This window comes from Ambystoma mexicanum, chromosome 3q, assembly GCF_040938575.1.
Source record: "Ambystoma mexicanum isolate Mex_15411 chromosome 3q, UKY_AmexF1_1, whole genome shotgun sequence".
In the NCBI taxonomy this organism is placed as follows: Eukaryota; Metazoa; Chordata; class Amphibia; order Caudata; family Ambystomatidae; genus Ambystoma; species Ambystoma mexicanum.
The window spans coordinates 1,150,150,363-1,150,168,093 of record NC_090926.1 but is presented as its reverse complement, the minus strand read 5'-3'; positions in this window follow the sequence as shown (position 1 = coordinate 1,150,168,093).

The window sequence follows — 17,731 nt, the reverse complement described above, 5'->3', positions numbered from 1 at the left end:
CTCTGCGCCATCCATCATACGAAAAGCATCAGTTCGGCCAAATCTACAACCAGGCTAACTCTACCCAGAAATTTGGTCTGACCTGACCAACCTTTAATCTATGACAGAATTTCAAGGAAATCCGCTGGGGCCTTCACTAAACAATCAAAGGTCCCTATCGAAGAGACCGACTACCTCTCAGACAATGAGAGGCAGAACGATAGCGTGAACAGATCTCTCATGGATTTATCAGTTTACTCAGACTCGAATGATTCCTGGATCGAAGAGGTTGGCCCAGCATCTACGGCACCCGAATCTAGTCCAGAGAAAGAGGAGCTGTTGGCAATATCAGAACCCAATGACGCAGCTCAAAAGGTGGAAGGCGCCAACAAAAGGTCAGAAGAAGTTGGAAACGTCCTAGCTCAATATCCCATCCTCCAGGCAATAAAACTGAATGTAAAGGGAGTTGACTCAGCTAGGAACTTCTTGCGGAAATCCAGAGTCCACATTCCAAGGGTCAGCCAGGCTCGTGCCCCAGTGCAGGAGGGGGAGATCAAGGACACTTCTGGAGTCATGGCCTTCAAGACCCTTGAGAGCAAGAGGATTATACTGGAAACGAAGAACGTAAGAAAAGAAACAAACTCCAAACCCCAAAATGAGTGCGTAAAGAACACACGAAGAACAGTGTCTTGGGGCGAAAATACTGACATAGGCTTAAGATCGGGGCCCAAAAACAAAAACGAAGACAAAGGACCAGATGTAAAGGGTGGTAAGGTCCCTTATAGAGTACTTCTAGAGAGAACTCTTGGTTACGAAGATAACCTTACCATGAATCGAAACAATGTCATGCGCCTTGTACATTCAATTGACTCACCCGACAACTTGAAATCAAAGGACATTGATCTGATCGAATTCCACAATGAGCAGCACCACGATAGTGTGATCCTTCATATGGAGAAATGGAACACAACATCTGCACTCCTCAAACTTGGCCCCAAACTCAATCTTTGTGGGTTTTCGCTTAAGGAGTTATAGGATGGCAAGCGTACCTCTTCTGAAGGCATTAAGGACAGGGACCACGTCAACGAAGGATCTCAAAAGTACAAACCAGTACTGGAACATGGTCGTCCATCGCATTTGGTGAAAAGGGCCCAGGACGAAATACAGGCTGACGTCCAAGGGGTTCCAACGCACAGCTCCCCAAACACACTCGAGGAGAACTCTGTAAGCACCCTGGACGACTGAAGGTGGTTGGCGGGGTTCCTAGCAGCAAAATCATAATGCCAGCCGGCTCCCTCCTGTGCTCCACGAAACACCTTGGTTAAAGGAAAAACAATCATGAGTTGGAACACAAGGGGGTTCACCCATCTGATTGGCTAACAAGCCTGGGACCTAACAAAATACGACCTCTTTTGCTTACAAGAAACGTGGCTGTGCGACCTACCCCTCCTAGACGGATATGAAATGTTCCTGAACCCGGCCATAAAGGGCCTTAAAGGTAGACCTAGCTCGGGCCTCCTGCTGGGCATTAAACGCACATCTGGTCTAAGGGTGATTTCGTCCATAAATCATAACCCTTGGATACAACTAACCACAGTCCAAATAAACTCCAAGGCAGGGTCTGACCTGGTGAAATGGAACCTGCTCGTTTGTAACATCTACTGGGGACCCACGGAGACCCACGGAAAGACAACAGGACAATTTCAAGGAAGCCTTGCTTAAAGCGATCGATGACGCCAGGATCTTGCTTCCAAACCTGGAGGTCCTCCTCTGTGGAGACTTCAACATGGAATGTTTTGACAAAAAGGGGAGAAAAATCGAGTTACTGTCCTTGCACTCCACAAACAATATATCAAGAGGAGTTGACCTCGACAAAGAATTAGCAGGCAGAAACATTTTAATGGCAAACGGAAGCCTAATGGGCGACATACCTGCTGCTACTACATGGAAACGGGCAAACCAAAGCAGTACATTGGACTACATATTTGTAACAGAGCCACTGATGGGGAAACTAAAAACGTTGAGAGTGATCCCAACAGACTTGAGCGATCACAATATCCTGGAACTTGAAACTGAGGAATGGAATACAGATCACTCCCAGACAGTCCAATACCTACCGGAATATCAACTCGACCTGACTCCCGGTGGAAACAGAATCAGGATCCAGAGAAAAGACATGGGTGCAATACTGGACAAGCTACTGGGGCTACAATCGGTCGAGCGAGACCAAAATGCAAATCCCATAGAATACATCGAGGTATTGAAGGTCTTCCACAAAAAAGTTGTGGATAGGAGTGGTACCACTATATATAGGGATGACTATGACCACCAAATTGTAGCTAGCCAAAAAAAAAGCCGTTCAGAGGGCCAAGAGGCAATTAAAAAAATCCAACACGCCTGGTGACCTAGTTCTGTACAAAGACACCAGGAACAGCTACAGAAACTGGCTCACCCAACACAAACACCTCCTACTGCAAAAAGATAGTGAGAAGATGTTAAATCTAGTCACCAGTAAAAACATCTCTGGTATATGGAAATTAATCAACGAGATATGCATCCCTGTCGATTCAAAAACTGTAAACCCAATTCCACCTAAGGCCTAGGAGGAGCACTATCAGAACCTCTACTCCGCAGGAAACACAAGCGGCCCCCACAAATTCTTACCATCGCACAAACCATGGGATTTGAAATTCGACAAACAAGATATCGTGGATCTCATCAACAAGTCAAATTCATCCCGTGCTGCTGGGCCGGATGGTCTCACAAACAACATCCTTAAGAGAGACCCGGAGAAATGGGCTGAATTTAGGACAACTCTGTTCAAAAACATAATTAGACTCAAAAGGGTCCCTAACTCCTGGACCAGGTCTATAATTGTACCGATCTTTAAGAAGGGTGACAGGTCTGTACCTGGGAACTACAGACCTATCGCCCTACTGGATGTAGTGGGCACAATATTCACTGCAGTGCTCCTCAAACATCTGAACGCTTGGAGTTGGCGGTCACATCACCAGGATCCCTGGCAGTCGGGGGTCTGCAAGGGAAGTGGAACTTCCTTGAACATACTAATCATTAACATACTAAAATGTATGGTCAAGGGAAAAACCTATAAAACCATCTATATTGCGTCAATAGACCTTGAACAGGCTTTTGACTCTGTTGATCGTGGCCTCCTGCGGAACAAACTAAGGAAATGGCGCTGCCCAAACAATCTGAGGAAACCACTGGAGGCTCTTCACACAGGAACAACCATTCAGATTAGACTGGACAGAAAAGGAACCCTATCCAACAAAGTTGCGTCTGAAAATGGGCTGAAGCAGGGGTGTCGTTTGGCACCAGCTGTCTTCTGCCTATTTATATCAGATATGTTTGAAGCATTTGGGGCAGTAAGAAGCTTCCCTCCAAAAATTGTGGGGACCTCTGTGGGTAGGCTGTTGTTTGCGGATGACCTTCTTCTGTTAGATCAGACTGCGATAGGTCTACAGAGACAGCTGAAAGCTTTGGAACTGTACGTTCAGGAACATGGACCGAAAATCATGGGGTTAGGAACAATGAACTCCACTAAGCCCTTTAGGTGGCATCTAACAGGGGAAGTCGTTCCAGTGGTCTCGTCCATGATCTACCTCGGCATCACACTCAACGACAGCATCCAAGATGGTCCGGGTGCTCTTAGGCTAAGAAGCAAAGTTAAAAACTTGGCATCTCAAGCACTTCTAATTAAGTCACGTTACTGTTCCTTCTCACTTCGTCCCCTCATTGACTTTTACAAACTCAAAGTTTCTCCAGTATTGACTTACGCAGCTGAGGCCAACTTCTTCCTTGCACCAGAGGTTTGGCGTGTGCTTGAAAGCCAGTTCTGGAAAAGGGTACTGAGCCTACCTTCATCTCTCCCAATCGAATGCGTGAGGAAAGAACTGGGGCTTACCTCCTTGTATATCGCTATGGTCTGGAAATCACTAACCCTTAACAGCAGATGTTTGGTTCCTCCGGAAAGAAGTGGTTTCATGGCTATAAAAGAAGCACTGTCTGGTAACCAGATACCAGCTTTAAATACATGGCAGAATACATGTACAGGCATCTTGGAAGTTATTGCCGAAAATGTAGACAAGCTACTGGAAAATCCGCCCAGGATAAAGAACAAACTGTTGGACTGGGATTGGATTGTTACCCAAGACAGGCTCAGTCTACAGCCATCCATAACCTTGGGACTTGATGAACACTATAGCAGAGGTACATTGCTCCCATACCTCGAAAAATTCCCGTCTTACTCAGAAAGGCAGCTCTTTCTGAGATTTCGCTTGAACCTTCTCCCAACTAGGGAGGGGCTGGGGAGAAGGTCCAAAAAAAGGGAAGATGGGCTAACTCTGTGCAGATGCTGTGGTTTGGAGGTAGAAACTTTACAGCATTTGGTAATGAGTTGTGTTCCACTCTCGGCCTCCAGAGAAAAATGGTTGGGAAATCATTTCAAGAACTTCGAGACAAATTCTCGGCACGAGAGGTGGACCATTTTAAGATGGGGAGGAAAAGTATCTTTGACCTTGGCACTGTTGAACTCAAATCTAGACACACAATCTCTCTGGTCTCAAACTTTCCTCCCTATATAGATGTGTAATTTTTAGTTTGTCATTTCTCCTTTTCTGCTTTAATTAATGAATTATTCGCATTTAAAGTTTTCTTGAAAACTAATTGATGCTAATAAAAAAAAAAATATATGTGACACTTACCTTGTGACACTTACCTTGGGGAGGGAAGGAACACCCTGTGTTGAGGGTGGCCTCTCAATAAACCAATACAGGATCTCCCAGGTGGCAACAATAGGACTTAAAATACACAAAGGGCCTGTCCTTAGAAACATACCCAACGAGACTCAAGCTGATTATCAGATAAATACCAGTAAAGTATTCCTTATATATTCTCCAATTCAGTCATGGGAAAAGATGGGATTCTCATCAACCGGCCCTGTTTGGAATTGGGAAACTCAAACTAAAAAACCTCTTTCTTATATGGGGGGAGGATATTGGTTCTCATCTAAGAAATGACACGAGAGTGGGAGGCCAGATCTTTAGGGGAAGGGTATGTGATCACTCCTTTGGAGACATCATTGTTCCCCAGCCTAAGATCTCCTCCTGCGTGGCCAGGGGACAGAAGCCGCTACATGACCCTGACACTGGGGGTGGTATTATGAGGGAGGATCACATTGGAAGGGATAGCCATCGGGTAGATGTGGTGACCCCGTCAGGGGAGAGGCAGTATTCTTCCCTTCTAAGTGAAGAACACCCTAAAATTCCTAAATTCCTGATGGCATGGTGTCATTATACAAATATTTCCATTTGTAAAACCCTAAAACCCCTTCTAGCCTAACAACCTAGACAGGCTACCATTCACACCTCATATATACATCACACATGTATAACCCCTCCTATTTCTGATTGTTTTGATTCCAACAAAAATCCAAAGTAGTACAACTTTAAAAAGCACAATAATCCTATGGACCCCAACCCCCCATAAAAACCTCAGGCACTTAGAGTCGAAAGATGATGGAGTAGTCATTGCAGATTAAAAAAAAACACCAAGCTAAATGTGCAGACTGGTTGATATGATGGAAATCAGCTGTGCAGGACATTTAAAAATGGTGTGCCTCTCTAATTTAGAAGGGAAGGTGGAGACGAGAGATGCAGAGTGGGCGAAGCAGGAAGCAGAACCGAACGCAGACACCCGAGACCAGACAGTGCTGAAGGAGGCAGGCACTTCCTACCAGAAAGGCGAGAGACTGGGAGAAGAACAACGGGTCCTGTAGGAGGACCGATAGGGAGCCAGCAGCAGTGGAGAGGCCGTCAGGGAAATGGTTGAATTGAAGAGCAGCAGTTCAACCGGCGGGTGAATGAGAAGCCAACGGAAAAACTGCAAAAGTGTCTGCAGAACACGTGTTCCCGAAGCAAAGACTTTGCCACAGCCATAGAGCATGGATCGGAAATGGCAGCAAACACCGGTGAGTCTGCCCAGAAGTATTGGGAGCTCTGGGGTGTACTGACAGGTGTGCAGACAATTGTTAACCTGTTTTGAATATCAACAAAGTAATATAGAAGGACAGAATTTACACAAGTGTCCATATATAAGATGTCGATATGGGGAAAACTGGAGTAAAGGATGTCATAAGCAACTGAAAACTAATGGAGAAGCTGAAAGGCAAGAGCTGTACAAGTTTTCATATATGAGATCACAGTATGGGGAACATTGGAACAAGTATTTCCACAAGCCAGTGAATACTAACAACAAAGCGAACAAACCAATCTTGAACAAGTCTCCATATGTGAAATGTCAATATGGGGGAAGTTGGAACAAGTAATGCCTGAAACCAATAAATTATAAGCAATGAAGGAGTACAACTGTGATATACTTAAAGAGAACTAAAGAAAAGGTTATAAGACTACCTGGTGAAATAAATAAATCAGGCAGTGAGCCTTGGGGGGGAAAGATACCTGGCAGAGATCCACTTGTGTAATGGGGGTCCCTGCAGCCCCCGCAGTGTGGGGGCCCCGTTCGCACATGTCCTGGGAGGGGAGCCCACTTGGAGAAAAAAAAGATATATATTTTTTTCAAATTTCTTTTTTTTATGCTTCTTTTTGAATTCACTCTGCATTCATTCATACAGGAATTATTTCTGTAACAGAAATTATTTCTTTATGAAGGCAGAATGACTACAAAAAGAAACTTTCTTTTTGAAGTCTGAGGGATTCCCCAACCCCAGGACATGGAAGACCCCAGCTGGAGGCCTCCGCGTCATGGGGTGAGGGGAGCCCTATGACTTCAAAAAGAAATCGGTTCTTTTTGAAGTCACTCTGCCTTTATAAATAAATTATTTCCGTTATGGTTCGGTCCTTAACGGAAATAATTTCTTCATGAAGTCAGAGTGACTTCAAAAAGAAACAATTTCTTTTTGAAGTAATAGGGGTCCCTTCAACTCCAAGACGTGTGCGTGTGTGAGTGTATGGTGAAAGGGGGTACATTTAAATGTGCAGGTGGCTGCCTGTGTGCGTGTATGGTGAAAGGGTGCACACAAATGTATGAATGACTGGGTGTGCCTGTGTGCATTTACGGTGAAAGGGTGCACACTTAAATGTATGGGTGGCGGCCTGTGTGTGCCTGCATGGTGATAGGGTGCACACGTAAATGTATAGGTGGCTGCCTGTGTGAGTGAATGGTGAAAGGGTGAACACTTAAATGTACTGGTGGCTGCTTGGGTGTGCCTATATGATGAAAGGGTGCACACTTAAATGTATGGATGGCTGCCTGGGTGTGCCTGTATGGTGAAAGAGTGTACACTTAAATTGATTGATGGCTGTGTGTGTGTGGGTGTGTGTATATGGTGAATGGTGTGTGTGCTTGTGCTCAGGGGTGCAACAAAACCTACACTTTGGGGGGCTAATCCTTCAAATGTTGGGAGAGGCGCTAACTTCATGGGCGGTGGGGAGGGGCAAACCTATTTGTGGGGGGGAATCTAACTTCTTTACGCATTTTAATGAGACTATTCTAGTGCAGCTTCAATTTTACAAGCTATTAACTCTCTCCTTTAAGTCTGAAAGCACCCACTTATGGACTTCTGTTAGAATGAGTGGTCTCCTGTTCACTCTCTACCCTTCCAATCACTCCCCTGGCATGCAAGTACTAAAGCCACATAACAATTCAAATTGCCTAAACAATGTGGCATGTGAATGCAGATATTAAAAGTGAAATGTTTTGTTAACAGCAAAACCCAGGTGCCGTTTAATATTTGTGTCCTGTTCTGAAGGTCTGTCATGTTGAGTCAACATAGCCCAAAATTTTAGGGGGGTGGGGGGTGCTGAAGCCCATTCAACTCAATTGTGTTACACCACTACTTGTGTTTAATGCCTTGATTACTTATTCGTAATCATCATTACTCCTAGCCATATTCTTCCTCGTCCCTGTACTTGTGTATGAGGCAGTACTTGTGTATGAGGCACTGTGCCTCATACACAAGTACTGGGATGAGGTAGAGGTACAAGAAGGTAATGCTTGATTTAGCTACCTGTAATCTTCATTACTCCTAGTCCCACTCTTCCTCATCCCAGTACTTATATATGAGGCAAGGAGCCTCATGAGTAAACTCTGGGACAAGGAAGAGGGGTGTGAAGGTAATTCTGGGCCAAGGGGCTGATTTTGGAGGTTGGGGTAGGGGGTGGGATGGAGAGGGGATGTGTGGGAGTGGGATTGTGTGTTAAATCATAATGGTTGTCCATGTCCAGGCTAAGCAGGCATGATATGTGGTATTAGTGGCTAGAGAGGTATTTTGTTGCAGCCAGTCTAGTCATTCCTCAGTTTGATATGACTTTTTTTTTTACTGCGTATTTCTGATAAAGCAGTCCTGCTAAGTGTAATTACCTGGCTAGACTGGTATTTGGGTGCTGCTAGTCTAGCCGTTTCTTACTGCAGCATTGTATATTTTTTTGGTCACCTGTGATGAAATGATATACGATATGTCATTTATAACATGACTGTACACAAGTGTTTCTAGGCACGACAAGAAAAGGGAGGGAAGATAGAGGGGAACAAGACAAACAATCTTACTAAGCCGCGTGGTTTTCAGATTGCGCAAGTGCGAGAAGGAGAAATGCAAGGGGAAAGGAAGGGGGCGTGCAAGGAAGAGGGGAGGGGAAAAAAGGGAGGTAATGTTCTGAGTAAGTGCAGCCTGGGCAGCGCAGCTCTGAATAGTGCTAGAGAACAAGGGACTGTAGGGCTACAGTTACAGCCCCTAAGTGTGTGGTAGGCCCGGAGGCAGTGCAAGGGTGACTGATGAAGAAAGAGCCTGGACTCAGTGAGACACTGAGGGTAGCCCAGCAACCAGTCGGTACAGCAGACAGGTAGGTCAGCAGAGGAGGGAAAGAGAGAAAGCAGAGGAGAAGAGGAAGGTTTTGAGCTGCTTCCGGAACTTCAGGTGGTCTGCTCATGTTTAAGAGGGCTAGGGAGACCATTCCATAGGGAGGCACCTGCTACCCCCCACTCCCTGCCTGAAGAAGTGTCTAACCCTTAGAGAATTGGAGGTAGCTGGGGAAGGGCTTGAAACAGAAGGTATTTTGGAAGAGAGCGTTGGATGAAGTGTGGGCCCGAACCCAGAAAGCCTTGTGCACAATGCAAAGGGTCTTGGACTTGATACTTGCAGCCACCGGGAGCCAGTGGAGAGATTTAGGTCTGGAGAGATACGATCCCTGGGCTTGAGGCCAAGCATAACTCTCACAGTCCTGTTCTAGATTAGTTGCAGAGGGCAGAGAGTAGAGGAAGGCAGATTCAGAAATAGGCTCTTGCCGTAGTCCACCCTAGAGAGAAACAGGGCACTGGAGACAGTGAGCTTCTGGGGGAAAGTGAGAAAGGGAAGAGTCCCTTTGAGGAGGAGAAGCTGGTAGTGGAACCTCTTGGCGACATCCAAGATGTGAGGTGAGAAAGGGAGAAAGGGGGAGTGGAGTCACAGATGACACCAAGGTTTTTTTGCCTTGCAGGAAGGCAAAGGAAGAGGGCCCAAGGTTGGAGGCTAGAGTGAGAGAGGGAAAGCAAGGGCAGGGGTGCCAATGAGAAGGATCTCCGTCTTAATGGCATTAAGGCAGAGATCGTTGGAGGTGCACCAATCCTGAATTGCAGATAGACAGTCAGGAATGAGTGAGAGAGAAGAGCCTGAAGGAAAGCTGATTTTCATCCACATAACACTGAACGTTAGAGGAGAAGGTAGAGATCAGGTGGGCCAAAGGGGCCAAGTAGAGGTTGAAAAAACAGGGTGAGAGGATAGAGCCCTGGGCAACGCCACAGGTAGAGAGAGAGGTGGCAGAGACAAAGGGACCAAGTTGGACCTGGGAGGGGCAGTCCAAGAGGAAGGAGGTCAGCCACTCCAGGGCCTGATCTGTGATGTCCAGGTTCTCACATAGTCGATTGATCAGGATGGCATGGTTGACTGTGTCGAAAGTAGAGGAAAGATCAAGGAGCATTAGGACAGAAGGAATGCTCGAATCAAGGTTAGAGAGCAGATCTTCACGGGAGTTCAGGAGAGCAGTTTCCGTGCCTCTGGCAGCTCTGAAGCCAGACTGATGGTCATGGAGACAACCAACAGATTCAGTATAGTGAGTAAGCTGGGAGATGTCCAGCTTTTCCAAGAGTTTGCCAAGGAAAGGGGTAATGGCGATTGGGCAATAATTTTTCCTGGACATGGAGGATCGGCAGATGGCTTCTTGAGGAGTGGGTGCACAAGGGAGTGCTTAAGGAGTGAGGGGACGTTGCAGTAGCAAAATAGTGATTACAGAAATCGGCCAAGGCTGGAGCAAGGGAGTGAATATGGTCCTTGATGGTTCTGGAGTAGCAGAGGAGCACCTGTTTGCACAACACTTTTATAGATCAGACATGTCTAGAAACCTCGTCAGGTGGTGTCAGTGAGAAAGAGGAGAAAGGAGGAGGAGAGGTAGTGATGGCCAAAGGGGGCAGAGAGAGGAAGAGGGAGAGGAAGAGGAGATAGAGGACAGGATGTCCTGAGTTTTAGCAGAGAAGTGAGAGGCCAGAGCCATACAGAAGGCCTGGGAGGGAACCAGAGAGGTAGAGACCGCAAAAGGATTAACCAGATCCTTGCAGATTTTAAAGACTTTGGCCATGTTGTTAGTGGCCGCATAGACCCGGCTTGAATGTGTGCTCTCTTCTTGATCAGTGTTATTTCTTCGACTGGCATTTTGGTGCAAACAGTCTAGATATGACTAAATGTGGCCTGGCATGATTTACTGTAATGTTGTTACGTGTCCACAATGGTCTACATTATGCAGCCAGTTGGACATGTTTTCGATGTGGCATGGCATTTTTAATAGCAAAGCATGAATGTTCCTGTGCACTGTTGGTGAATGCATGTGTTGGATTGGTGTTACCCTACAAAACAATTGCAAACACCCTGGCTTTTTAGCCAATTTTTCTCAGAAAGCGTGCTGCATATTGCATTAAAACACATATTTATGTCTTTCTCCTAGTACAGTGTGCGGCATACCCATTCAGCAGCACGTTTGTGCGTATTGTGCAAGCGTAATAAACTAGGTGGGCCCAGAGGGTGGCACGATCCATGATTTGTTGTTGAGCTGGGGGGGTCCCCTCAGCATGGCTCGCAGAGGGGCCCCCAAATTTTGTGTTACGCCACTGAGGGGATCTAGAAAGGCAAGAGGGGGATTCCTGGTAGGGGAATATACCAAGTAAACCATCTAGAGTATGTGAAAGGAAAAGACATTGCAAAAAGGTTCTTGGCAGTACAGTATACCAGGAGACCATCTCTTAGAAAGTGCTGTGTAAAAGAGACATTTATAAATACTCTTAAGGAACCATTGTTTGGAAAAGACATTATTTTCATCAACCTTAAGAAAGTTTTAAAACACCATTACTTAAGTTGCTGTGTAGAGGAGATATGTATGCCATCCTTAAAACACCATTGCTTTAAATTTACACTTTTGATCGTCCTCAAGAAAGTGTCATGTGAAAGAGACATTTCTACTATTTTTAAAGAATCATTGTTTGATCAGAACTTTTTCAATATTCTACATGAGACGGTTCAAGGGAAGGGAGTCATCCCCTGGATGCAAGGATTGTCTTGTTGGATTTTCATAAGGGCCTCATCACGAGTTTGGCAGATTTCCCCCCAGCTCTGAGCTGGGGGGAAATCTGCCAAAATGTTGTGCTATTACCGCCGGCGGGAAATCCGCCGGCGGTAAAAGCGTGAAAATTCCCCATTGAGCCCAATGGGGAATGGGGAATTCACGAATGGGCTCAGTGGGGAATGGGCAATACCCGTTCCGCAAAACCCGTGATCCAGCGCTATTAGCACCGGGGGGTTTGGCGGTAGGGCTATTAACGCCACCGCTAATAGCGCCAGCTTTACCGCCCAACTCGTGATGAGGCCCTTAGTTTGTGCACACATTTTGCTGAATCTTAAGCAGAAACATTTACTTTGCACATTTTGTTTTTCATTTTTAGTGTGAGGGTCTGATACGTTTTGAACACAAGGACAGTTTGCCTAATTCTATCAATGAGACACAGACTGATCTTTAGTTTTGATTTCCTAGACAGGAAAATTCTCTTTAGGATGGAGACAGAAAGGCCTTTATCCAAACCCTTTTATTTTTATAAAATATCTAATGTTGAAAGCATTATAACTCTGTGTCTGCCTTTCATTTCTGACCCCTCACAGTGTCCCCAAATCTGTGAGAGTGGGAAACATTAAAGGTTATTTTTCTTTCCCACCCCTCAGAGACAGGAGAGACATACAAATGCAATGTTTGCAACCGCACTCGCTAGACAGGAGAGATGTAAAAATGTAGTGTCAGTGTCCACTCCTTCAAGAAAAGAGACATACAAATTCAGTGTGTGCCCCATTGCTGAGAGATAGAAGAGACGTAAACATTTAGCGTGAGTCGCACCCCTGCGAGACAGGAGATACATAGAATGAATCATGCCCTCTCACTTGCAAAAGAGGAGAAACGTAAAAATGCATTGTGTGCCACACCTGTGCAAGACAGGTGAGACTTAAAACTTGCACGTAGCTGCTCCTGTGTATGTAGCCCCAATGCTGCAAGACAGGCGAGGTTAAGACATTCAATGTGTGTCCCTGTTCCTGTGGGAGAAGAGAGATATACTAATTTAGTGTTGATGCCACCCGCACGAGAGAGACATGAAATTCAAGGTGTGCCACCACTCCTGAGATATGAGGAGGGAGGAACACTTTAGTGTCTGCTCCCTCCTCTACAAAACAGAGTTAACAAATCAGCCCTGATAGAGGAGAGACAAAAGCATTCTATATGTACCCCCACTCCTAACAGCGAGGGGAGATGTAGAAATTTGTTTGTGAATGGCTCTGTTCAATCTTTGGAACCTATAAGGCTACATTTATTGTGCACACCTGTGTTATGCTCTGATAGAAGACACACAAAGTACAGCTCTCGACAGGTACATCTTCACAATTGTTTTCAGCTCAGTCACCATTTATCACCGCTTCAGTACAATTTAATATCCAAAGCCTGAGCGAGTAGTATGAATGGACACCATAGTGGCTACCAGTCTGCCACTGTCCAGGCTGTTCTGTCTGTTGGGACACAGGTCATCTTCTTACTCAACTATGATCTGCTGGTGACTTTGAAGATCCTGTCACTGCGTTTGCAGAAGCAACTTTACCTTGGCATAGTGGACTGGGATATAGTGATCTGTCTGTTGATCTATATGAGCTACAGCGAGGTTTTGCCTGTGGTCAGAGACAATATCACCGGCAGTAGTAGAAACGCAATCTGACTGTTCACTAGCTGGGGAAAGTTTAGGATGTCAATGGCTTCATTGACAAGTGCTGCTGGACACAGACCCTGCTTGGAAAACCAACATTTCAGTGGGTCATTAACCCTGCCAAGCTGGCATGTGTCACTCAAATACACATCCATCATCTGTGTAGGTGTAGGCATCACTCCCGCTACTTTTTGCTCTCCCAGGTCAAAACATATTGAATAATGTAAAATCAGGAAGCAAGTCCTACAGAGCTATATGGGTGAGAGCTTCACACCCTAAATGGGATGCCCCTGCCCCTGACACAGGTGCACTGGAGAGGGTTCTACCAGATGAAGACAGTCGTCTTACGCACGGTTGGGGATGCTCAGTTCTTGTTGCCTGTCCTTCAAGCCTCTTTAACCTTTGAATGAGGGCCAACGCTCAACGTTTTCTTAATTGCGTTCTACATGTGGGTCATTCTGAAAGATGCCAGCAGTTCTCTCCCCAGCTGCGTTAAGTCTTACACGCCCCTGTTATCATGATCAATTGCTCTGTTCATTGTTTCATTCAAGAGCACAGATCAATGGAAGTCCCACAATCAGTGGCACACAGCTTTAGCTCGCATGCTGTATGGTTTCCTCAAATGTCCACATTAAACGTCAGACATTCTGCATTAATTGCCAAGGAGTTGAGATGAAGAAGGCCTGAGCCAATGCCCATCTGTAGCTGTAGTCATTCACAGCATTGCTTAGCTCACACACCCAGCTAAGCAGAGGCGATGTAGAATTCTAGCAGCTTGGAGCAGACGTTTTGTAGGTGGTGTAGGAGGATGTGCTTAACCTGCAACACACTCAAAGCATTTCTGGCACTGTGTGACAGGCTTAAAGGAGAGCAGATCTTGTGTGCACCCAGCAATCATATCACGACAGGGAAGCAAACGCTGACAAAACATGTCCCCACAATCATTGTATTCACCCGCATTACTGCAAACATGACATCGGAGCCATTGTCTGCTGTCATAAATACCAGTGCTATTTGCAGAGGAGTTAACCACTCTGCCACCCACCCATTCCACTTTATCCCAGATGTCTGATCCTGTGGGGCTCCTGCCGTAACAGCCTTGCAAAGAGTTAGCATGCATCTGCTCGGATGACTTCCATTGCTCCCCACTAGAGGGGAAGGTGACCCACTGCAGGGGTAACATGTGATCTGTGCTTTGCTCAGTTGTTCACATATCCATGGTGAAGTGGACTTTCTCCCCTTCTGTCCTGCACAAGGCCTTTCTCACCACAAGAAATATTGCATAACACAATGCAGGTACTGCCTTATGTGGAAAGTAAGTCTGGCTGGGAATTTGCCATCAGGCATCAGCACTTGGCATCACTTCTATGAAGCCTTTGTTTCCAATAAGGGTGTATGCAGAAGGTCTGCCGGCAGCATCACCCGCAATCTAGCATGAAGCTTGTCTACTTGTGGGTGCTTATGATGATGTTTATGACTGTGTTCAAATGACTGGGCTGGAACATAAGCATTGATCCCCTACCACTACGTTGTGTTTGGGTGTTGCTGATGGGCATGGCAGGCACTATTTTGCTGTGGAACTACCACACCTCTCAGTTCTGGGTTCTACACACTGTACTGTGCCAGCATGCTGCTGAGTGTGTGTTGGCTCCTGAGGGTGTGCGTTATGATATGTGTGTACCGGCTTGAGAATAATTCCACTTTTCATGCCACATCAATGATGATGTGGTCAGATGTGTCCCAGAAGACACAACTTTTCTGGATAGAGTGCATGTGTCAAGATGATAAGATATGATATGGCATTTATAACGCGCCTATACACAAGTGTTTCAAGGCGCAATGCTGCCCATGACCCTGCACAAAGGAATTCCATGCCATTGATATGTGCTGTGGACTCATGCTAGGTGTCATTGGCTGTTTAGCAAGGGCAGAAGAATATGGCACTGAACATTGGACACAAGTGTAAGAGGTGATAATGGTTGCCCTAAGGTTCTGATAGGTTCTGTTGTTGATAATTGCACAGAACAGCCACCTCAGGATCGCTGAGGTGTTGCAAGGATAGTGTAGACAAGACCAGGGACTTGTATTGGTATCTCTGCCTTCTAAGCCCATGAGGGTGTTGTGGTAGTAGAAGGTTAACTTTCAGGCTGTGTTGGTTCCTCCAACCCTCCATCCGGTCCCTGCTGTGGTTGGACTCAATATCAGTGAGTGTAGCCTTAAAGACCTCTCTCAATCTACTGTTATGAGAAGAAGGAGTGTAGTCAATGGGCCTCATTATGAGGTCGGCGGTAACCCGACGGTTCTACTGCCCTCATAACACTAAATCCGCCGCCTAACTTCCCGGTGCCACCGGGACATTACAAGTCTTGGCGGAGCGGGAAGTCAGACAGCGGATTTGGTAAGTCCTCATTCCCATGGCGCCCATGGGAATGGGTTCACGGAAGAACCTGCACCGCTGTTAATTGTGCTGGTGCGTAACGGCCCCCGCCCGCAGAGTCAGAGTGTGGTGGTCTGGAAAGAGTGCTGGTACGTTGCTACTGGTACCCTTATTTCCGGACCGCCACACTCATAATGAGGTCCAATGTCCTGGTCATTATCATCTCCTTCATTGTTTTCTCCACCACCATCGCCATCATTGAAATCATAGATCAAAGTAGTGCAAGGGGTGGGAGATGCAGTGGGTGTGCTAGGCTGAAAAGCATCTTGCACCTCTAGCATGAAAATTTGGGCATGGCTCTTCTGCTGCAGATTGTCTGCAAATCTACCCTCACCCCCACGAACATCTTCTCCTTCTGTCACAGCTTTAGTGGCTCTTTATCTGCCCACCCCCACAGATTCCTGCAGAACGTAGACATATACACTAGTCTACTGTAGCAAGGGTGCATGGAACCCTTGTACTAGAGTCTGATCTTAGGGAACTTGGGCTTTGGTCTGGCTGCACTGACGTGTCAAAACAGTCAGATAGGACATTTACAGGTAGCACTATTTGCCATCCCCACAACCGGAGTTTGACTGCCTGTAGTACTTGTAGTAGCAGTTGTGGACGTATAACTTGTGGTTATTGAACGATGTTGTACTACTCTATTATCCAAGATTCATGCATCCCTAGCAATTGCAGAAGCTATAATTTTGGCAGTAAACCATACACTATTTCACTGTTCCTTCCCCTCCCACGTTTAGACTTTTGCTGTGAAGACATACTAATTAGTTGTATCTTTTGACACAAACACCAGAGACAATGTCAGCTCCATTTTCAAAAAGAGGTAGTGCTGAATGCTCACCGCCTATGATCACCACCACCACCGCCAAAAAGCTGTCATCACATAAAGGAATTCAACTGCTTCTTTTGTGCATAAGTGCACCCGTTAGCACAAGCTGGCCAAGTGCAAATGCCACCTCCAGCTTAATGCACACAGTGTGCTCAAGCAGGCAGTCAGTTGCAACACAATGCCAACCAACCTGCAACTAATTGTCCACCACCACTTCCAACAATTTTCAAGGCACCCCTAAAATGTTCTCTCCCCACAAAAACATTCAGCTACTTGTTTTACATGTGAGAGAAAACATTCAAATAAGCTAGCCCCGTGGAGGTTCCTCCTCTGGGGTCCTGCTCACAGTGTGCTGCTGCGTCACACCGCTGCATTCTGACTTACACCGGCGCACTACGTAGACCCCTGAACTACAGAATTACCAATACCTAATTCACGGATTACAACTAGCTAACTAATTCACAGTGGTCGATGAGTGCTACAATACAACTGCTATGCTCTAGCTAAGCTAGATTGTACACAGGATGTGGTTTCTGTATTAGACTTATTGGTATTTCCACCCACGTCACATCTGAGAAAGGTATCTGTTTTAACGTTTCTTACAGGATGTGATGCCATTTTATCTGTGTGCCTTTGTATAGTGTCAAAGCTTTGTGTTTTCTAATGTTCATTCTGTCACATGCATCTAGCATAATTTCATGTGAACAATAATTTGTATATGTCTTTTTTTGCCAGATTAATCTAATGTTACCTAACAAATGTGAATTTGCTGCACCTTTTGGAGACACAGTGCAGTGTGCCTTGTTCTGATAAGATACAGAGCAAATTTAAGGACTTGCAAGACGTGTAAAATAATATTACCAAATGCTTACACTCATCCACACATACAGTGATTCAGCTCATTGAAAATAGTCCCGCGCGTTTCCTGTCCGGACACCCATGTTGTATTGATCTATTGTTGCCCTAGTCCCTGGCATAAGGGGCAGACCCTTATGTATTTTAGCGTCACACAGCCAATCAATCTGGCAATAATTACCCACCACCGTCTCCAGCAAGGTAGCGACGCTCAAATTCAGTTCAAATACTTGTATGTGAGGGTGCGTTCAATCAAGCAGCCAATAGTGTATGGGTGTAAAGTATTTTTTTCAAGTTGCCTTAAAATGTAACAGAAGAAATGGAGTCACAGG